Source organism: Myotis brandtii, unplaced genomic scaffold (genome assembly GCF_000412655.1).
Source record: "Myotis brandtii unplaced genomic scaffold, ASM41265v1 scaffold236, whole genome shotgun sequence".
Classification (NCBI taxonomy): domain Eukaryota; kingdom Metazoa; phylum Chordata; class Mammalia; order Chiroptera; family Vespertilionidae; genus Myotis; species Myotis brandtii.
Genome location: NW_005358901.1, coordinates 1,834,219 through 1,842,329, shown reverse-complemented (window position 1 = coordinate 1,842,329; position 8,111 = coordinate 1,834,219).

Genomic DNA, 8,111 nt, shown 5'->3' with positions numbered 1-8,111 from the left:
TTGTGTAGATATGTGGAATGTGGGGTACCTGGAGGCTCCTGCCTGGTCCCCTGGCCTTGGAAGAACACGTGTGTCAGGCTGGGCTTCTGCAGAGGGGTGGCCTGGAGCTGCCTGCACCCTTTGCCTCCTGGGATCCCCGACCCTGTTCAAGCCCTCTGACTCCTAAAGGCTTGTGGTGCCCTCTTCCCTTTGCAGAGTTTAGGGTGCAGGGCCTTCTGGGGATTCTAAGCTCCTCCCAGCCCCTTCCCCGGTACAGCAAGGGCACAACCCAGTGACAGGTGACCATCCACAAAATCCAGCGTTTAGAGCCAGAGACACCGAGGCACATGGTTAAACTAAGTCCTGGGGCTTGATGCCCGCGCTCCCTCGACCTCTTCCGTCCTCAGCTGACCCTTTGCCTCCTGGGATCCCCGACCCTGTTCAAGCCCTCTGACTCCTAAAGACTTGTGGTGCCCTCTTCCCTTTGCAGAGTTTAGGGTGCAGGGCGTTCTGGGGATTCTAAGCTCCTCCCAGCCCCTTCCCCGGTACAGCAAGGACACAACCCAGTGACAGGTGACCATCCACAAAACCCCAGCGTTTAGAGCCAGAGACACCGAGGAACATGGTTAAACTAAGTCCTGGGGCTTGATGCCCGCGCTCCCTCGACCTCTTCCGTCCTCAGCTGATCTCTCTAAAAATCAATGGAGAAAGTATCCTCAGGTGAAGATTAACAAACAAACAACAAAAAATCATGTCTAATCTGTCCACTTCTCCCCACCTCTGCATTCCCACAGTCCGGGGCACCCCTGTTTTCTGCCTGGATCTTTGTCCCCCGCCCCCCCTTCCTACCCTCCTGCTTCGGAAACCTCCCCTGAGCATCCCATTTCACAGATGTGGAAACTGGGGCCGAGAGTGGGACCCTGCCTGCCCAGACCCCCTCCGGCTGCCAGGGCCTGGTTGGAGAAGATAAAGCCATGAGCCTTTATCAGCCAGAGTGACATGATGGATGAGCCGGAGAATTCCTCGCAGCCGTCCAGCTGCCCATCGATCGGGCATCCCAGCCTCCGTGGCCGGCCACGATTAATTTATGTGGGACCGGAGAACACTAATTAAGTCTGTTTAAGAGGAAGTTAACTTTAATGCCCTGGCCGTCTGCCTCCCACACTGTCAGAGTGGCCGGAAGGTTCCACGGGTGGCGGGGAGAACCCAGACGTGTGGCTGCTTCCCCTGTGGGCCAGCCCGTGTCGGGTCAGGCCAGCCACGCACCACATGCCTGGCTGAGCTCCCTGAAGCCATCAGACATGGCGGGCAGCGTGCAGGGCTTGGATCCCAGCTCAGTGGCCGGGCTTGAAATATGTTTATGGATGAGAATTCCAGGACACCTGAGCCACCATGACTGAAGAGGCCTGGCAGGCTTAGAACACACAGGGTGAGGGTGGGTGGAAGCGGGGACAGACCACCATCTGTGCCTCCCCCATGGAGAAAGTATCCTCAGGTGAAGATTAACAAACAAACAACAAAAAATCATGTCTAATCTGTCCACTTCTCCCCACCTCTGCATTCCCACAGTCCGGGGCACCCCTGTTTTCTGCCTGGATCTTTGTCCCCCGCCCCCCCTTCCTACCCTCCTGCTTCGGAATGCCTGCCCATCATGTGGTACCAGAAGGGACTTTTCCAAAGGAAAATTGCTTTGTTGCCTCCACTCATGTGCTAGAAGCCCCCATGGCTCCCTTCCTTCTCAGTAAAACCCAGACTTTTCCACCTGATCTTTGAGGCTTTCCCGCCACCACTCAGCCTGAAGCTAACAAACCTCCTACGGTTCCTGCCTCAGGGCCTTTGCACATGCAGTTTCCTCTATCTTCTCTCACCCAGCAGTTCCTCCTTCCTCAAAGCCCTTCCTTGGGGAACCCCTCCCTGTCCTCCAAACAGACCCTCCATTGCCCCCACAGGCTCCTCCCCCAGTCCTGGGTTCTTCTCTCTGATTCCACCCTGAGATAGAGGTCTCATGGGTCTCAATTTTATTCAAAGATTCCTGGGGGGCAGGGGGCAGTGGAGGGGCATTTGCTACCTGTGCCCTGGTCATCAAACAGGGGCCCCCAACCTTGGCCCAACTCATCCCCTGGGGGAAAGCCAGGCCTCTTATAGACCAAGCCCCCATGGAATTTTAGTGTTGGCCACGCCCCCACAGAAGCCACACCCCTTCGTGCCCACACTGCTGCCTGGTTCTGCCCTTTACCAGAGGTTTCATCACTAACTTCCCCCACAACTCCAGAATGGTTTTAGTTTGGGGGTCTTTCTGGAACCCCTTCATACCTTCCCCACTCTCCACCCCCTCATGGTGGCATCAATTTACCCTCATCCACCCCTCCCCTCAGCCCTTTCCTCTCCAGTTATCAGCCCAACACCCCCACCTCCAGGAAGCCCTCCCTGAACCCTCCACGGTTTTCTAATTAGACATCCATTTGTCTCTACCACAGAAAGAGGCCACTTCCAGGTGGTCATCACCCAGTCCCCAGGATCCAACCCAGGAGTTGGTACTCAGGAGGTAGTCACGGGACCTTTGTGTAGATATGTGGAATGTGGGGTACCTGGAGGCTCCTGCCTGGTCCCCTGGCCTTGGAAGAACACGTGTGTCAGGCTGGGCTTCTGCAGAGGGGTGGCCTGGAGCTGCCTGCACCCTTTGCCTCCTGGGATCCCCGACCCTGTTCAAGCCCTCTGACTCCTAAAGACTTGTGGTGCCCTCTTCCCTTTGCAGAGTTTAGGGTGCAGGGCGTTCTGGGGATTCTAAGCTCCTCCCAGCCCCTTCCCCGGTACAGCAAGGGCACAACCCAGTGACAGGTGACCATCCACAAAATCCAGCGTTTAGAGCCAGAGACACCGAGGCACATGGTTAAACTAAGTCCTGGGGCTTGATGCCCGCGCTCCCTCGACCTCTTCCGTCCTCAGCTGACACAGCTGGAGAAAAACTAAGGACTACATGGATGGCTTGCAGGGCCCTGGCCGGGATTAAATGAGGTGGTACTTAGCACCAGGCTGGTCCTTCTTCCTCTCCAGGCTCATGGCCGCCTCACCTCCCCTGAGCATCCCATTTCACAGATGTGGAAACTGGGGCCGAGAGTGGGACCCTGCCTGCCCAGACCCCCTCCGGCTGCCAGGGCCTGGTTGGAGAAGATAAAGCCATGAGCCTTTATCAGCCAGAGTGACATGATGGATGAGCCGGAGAATTCCTCGCAGCCGTCCAGCTGCCCATCGATCGGGCATCCCAGCCTCCGTGGCCGGCCACGATTAATTTATGTGGGACCGGAGAACACTAATTAAGTCTGTTTAAGAGGAAGTTAACTTTAATGCCCTGGCCGTCTGCCTCCCACACTGTCAGAGTGGCCGGAAGGTTCCACGGGTGGCGGGGAGAACCCAGACGTGTGGCTGCTTCCCCTGTGGGCCAGCCCGTGTCGGGTCAGGCCAGCCACGCACCACCTGGCCACCAAGTCCAGCTCCTGTGAGCTTCTACAGCTTCCAGCTGTGCAGAAAGGCCCGGGAGGAGCCTAGGCTGGCCTGGGTGGCCACCCTCCTGTGTGCAGACGTGAGGCAAGTGGGAAGACAGCTACCTGCACGGAGGGCCAGTTCTGGCCTCTGCCTGACATCACCTCCGAGAGCGAGAACAGAGGCTGGGACGCAGTAGGTGCTCGGTTAGTGCTTGCCATGTCACAGATTCCCCGTGGAGCTCTTCTAACCCGAGTGGAGTTGTAAGTCTGGAGGGCAAATCGGGCACGTCCCTCCCTTGCTTGAGACACTCTATGGCTCCCCAGTGCTCTCCCACAGGAGTGCAGAGACCTGAATAGGCCCTGAGCCTCTGTCCACAGTTAGATGGAACTTCTCAGGTTGCCCTTCCACACCTCTGAGCCTTTGCATGTGCTGGCCCCTCTGCCAGGAATTCCCAGGGATTCCAAGGGACTCGCTCCAGAGTGGTACCTGCCACAGGTAAAGGACAGGCATTTGTCCATCAGGTCATGGAGGGACATTGGCCCTTCACCTTGGGGGAGGGGGCCTCCAGGAGCAGAGACTTGGAGGGAGAACCTGAGCTCCCCAAAATGGGCAGCTGAAGCTGTGCTGAAATGAGGTGCCAACGGCTGATACCCAGGCCGAAAAGTGTCTACTGTGTGTAGGGGGAGGGGGAGAGGGGGGCGATTGCTCAGTGCCACCCACTCTCTGGGATAGGCAGGTCCCTCTCCCTACCCAGGTAAGGAACTAGTGTTCTCCAGTCCCCTTACCTTGGATTGGGGAGGTTCAGGGAGGTCGGTGGAAACAGATGGATTTGGATGTTTTCTGCAAGGCACTGGTGAGCCATGAATGGCTCTTGAGCAGAGGAAGACTGTGATCTGATTTTTGTTCTTAAATGTCTCCCTGAGAGATGCACCAGTCGAGGGCACAGCACTGGAAGGAGAAAGCCAACCTTTGAGCATGTCAGCCAGGAGCCCCTGGCTGGTGTTTGGTGTCCAGGAGCAGGGCAGCAGGAAGGGGGTCCTGTGAGCAGTGGGGGAGTGTCCAGAGTGGTCAGTCCGAGTTCGCCCCACCCTCCTTGATTGGTATGAGGCCTTCAGGCAGGTCACCTCCTGCTCTGGCCTCCATCTCCCCATTGGCCCAGCAAGGTGTTGGCTTAACCCTAACCTGTGGGGACATTTAACCCAAACCCTGCAGACCCCCAGGCCCTGGTCTGAGACCCCTCCCTGATTCCCGGCCCCGCCACCTGCCGGCCTCCCCTCTCAGGCAACATCTTCATTACGGAGCCGAGTTGTTTAAATAAATGAATTAATATTGACGAACCATCAGTGCCCTAATAAATGATTAGTTAAGGCGCACATACATCACGCCGCGGGGACGCCACAGCCCTTAATTACTGCTGCAGAGGGGCCAGCGGGGCCACGGCTGCTGCCCCAAACCCCTTCCTGAGCCTGGACCCCTTCCTGGCCACCCAGCTCCCCCTGGGTCTCAGGAGGTGGGCAGGAAGGCAAATCTGGCTTGTCTCTCCCATGTCTCCATCTCAGACCTAGTTCAGTCCCGCCTGGTGTGTGTGTGCTCTCGGCTCAGCTTCATCCCAGATTCCTCACCTCCCTGCCTGGACACACCGCCCCCCCCCCCAAATCCCTACCCTCCCAGGAACCTGAGGGCCAGGTTTAAAATGGCTCCTTCCTCATCCTTTCCTTACTCTAAAGCAGGGGTTCTCAACCTGTGGGTCGCGACCCCTTTGGGGGTCGAACAACCCTTTCACAGGGGTCGCCTAAGACCATCGGAAAACACATATATAATTACATATTGTTTTTGTGATTAATCACTATGCTTTAATTATGTTCAATTTGTAACAATGAAATTGGGGGTCACCACAACATGAGGAACTGTATTAAAGGGTCGCGGCATTAGGAAGGTTGAGAACCACTGCTAAAGCCTCCTGTGGCTCCCGGGGAACTTCAGAAAAAGACCTGAGTCCTCACATGGATCATGAACACCCGCCCCCCCATGAAGCCTGGCCAGCTTCAGAGCCTCCCGCCTTCCCCCCACATCCTGATTCCTGCCTCAGGGCCTTTGCAGGTTCTGTTCCCTCTGCCAGAAATGCCTTTTCCCCTCTGGGCCCAGGCGTTCCTGCTCACCTCTCCGCCTGCAGCTGAGAAACCAGTGGAGGGGACTTGTAGGGAGAATCTGGGTGAAACCTGGGGAGAACCTAGCGGGGATGCCCGGGGAACCTGAAGAGGAGAGGAGCTATGTGGGGGAGGGAGGGGCCTAGGGGCCTGAGGAGGAAACCCGGGGAGGACTTGGAGGGAACTGCCAGGTGGGGGTGGTCCCGGCCCAAGCTGAGGAGTCTGCCCAAGCCCCTGGCCTGAGGAGTCTCCACCGCCCCTGGGAGCAGCAAGGGGGACACCCAGGCCTTGAAGCTTTTGCCCTCCTCTGACACCCCTACCCTGTGTCTCAGCTTCCCTAGGACGTGAGGGGAGACCCCTGAGGGCTCCTGCCCCAACTGGGGATTTGGCAGAAGGCAGGTGAGACCTAAGAGATGAGCAGCTGGTTCATTTATGCTCTTCCTTTCCCCCACCCTGGTGTCCACCCACCATGACTCACGCATCCTGCATGCAAGTCAGGGCTGGGCCAGAGGGAAGGATAGGGCCCTGCATATCCCCTCTCAGGTGCCCAATGACTCAGCCCTTTGGGGGCCCCCTGCCCCTACCCCAGCCTGACTGTTTACAGTGCGGTGACATTGTCCAGAGAGGGCAGGGGCCCAGCAGAGCGCACACAACTTGGCGGCTGCAGACCTTGCTCTGGGAGGAGCAGGGGTGTCCATGGAGCTTCTGGTCTTTGTGGCCCTGAGCGTGACCGGCGTCTGCGTTAAGGGAGGTGGTGGGCCCCCCACACCCCCTGCCAGGAGGCTCTTCACAGCTGTCCAGCAGGGACACCTGGAGACACCACAGCTAATGGCTGCTGAGAGGGAGTGGGGAGGGTTCGAGCAGAGCTGAGAAGTAGGGAGAGATGTGGCTAAGGACACAGGGAGAGACAGAGGAGGGGGGAGGGGGAGACAGAGATGGAGAAAAACAGAGATATAGGGATGGAGAGAGAGACAAAGAGAGAGAGATATTCAGAGGGGGCAGAGAGAGACAGAGGGACATGGAGCGAGCGAGAGGAGAGTTATGAGAGGGGCAGGCAAGTGGGGCCCTCTGGGGATGTGCAGGGGAAGCTCTGACAGGACATGGGGGGGCCCTCCTACCCAGCCTGCCTCTGACCCTGCCCAAGGCCCAGGAGCTCTGGGCTTGGCCCCTACCATTGGGCCAGCTCCCAAGCAGTCCCTCCCTTTGTCATTGTTGAGCCCGCACTCTGCCTCTATTAAGCTCCTGCTATGATGGGTCCTTCTGTCTGGCTGGTCTAGGATCCCTGTGGGAGGCCAGGGACATGCTCCCTCCCTAGACCTCCCTCTACTGAGATCTCTCCCTAACCCTCCCTTCCTCCTCCCCCTCCCCCCCCCCCCCCCCCCCCCCCCCCCCCCCCCCCCCCCCCCCCCCCCCCCCCCCCCCCCCCCCCCCCCCCCCCCCCCCCCACCAGGGGCAGGCCCCTTCACCATGGGTGGGCCCTGGTGAAGCAGACAAGGTCATACTATGTGGCTGTGGCCCAAACCTGGTTAATCTCCAGCTTTTGCCTGGAACCTCCTCCTGGAAGCTCCGGGAGACGACCCAGGCCCCTCTTTGGCTCTGTGCGTCCGTTTCTTACATTCAGAGCCTCAGAAATACATGCTCAAGGCCCTTTCCTCAAAGGCAAACCCAGGGTCAGACACAGACGCATCTGGGTTTAGAATCTCATCTTCTGGACTCTGAACAAGACCCCCATCCTCCCTGAACCTCGGTTTCCCCCCTTTGAAGACCAGGCCAGTTATGTTTCCCGCCTCACAGGGCTGTTGGGGTGAAGGGGGTACCCGGGACATACAGTTAGCACTCTATAAATGTTGGGGATGATTGAACGATAAAGGTTTGTGGCAACAATGGACTGGGAAGGTTATCAAGAGTAGAAGTCCAGTCTGAGTGGTTACAATTTAATTTACTACCACCACCATTATTGCTAAGTACTATTGTTTAGTCAATTGACAAACGCTAGCTGTGGGAGCATTTGGAATAGGGGCCTCTGAGGGCATATCTGGGTTGAGTGTGGGTGGCCACCCGAACCAGCTCACCACCTCCTCAGCCCACACTGGAGGCTAAATCTGCCTTCGGCCCTGACCCCCAAGGCCAAGCACCTCCCAGAGGCCTTTGCGGTACAGAAGGGGATAGGATGGGTGAAAGAGCTGGGCCCTCCAAAACCAGTCCCTTCCTCCCCTCCCCCCCCAAGTCCTCCCCAGGTTCCCCCTCAGGTCCCCCCTAGTTTTTCCACCAATTCCCCCAGGTTCTCTCCAGGTTCCCCAGGCATCTCCCCTAGGTTCTCTCCTAAGTTCTCCCCCAGGTTTCACCCAGGTTCTCCCCACAAGTTCTCTGCACTGGTTTCTCAGCTGCAGGCTAAGGGATGAGCAGGAACGCCTGGGCCCAGAGGGGAAAAGGCATTTCTGGCAGAGGGAACAGAAGCTACAAAGGCCCTGAGGCAGGAATCAGGATGTGGGGGGAAGGGGG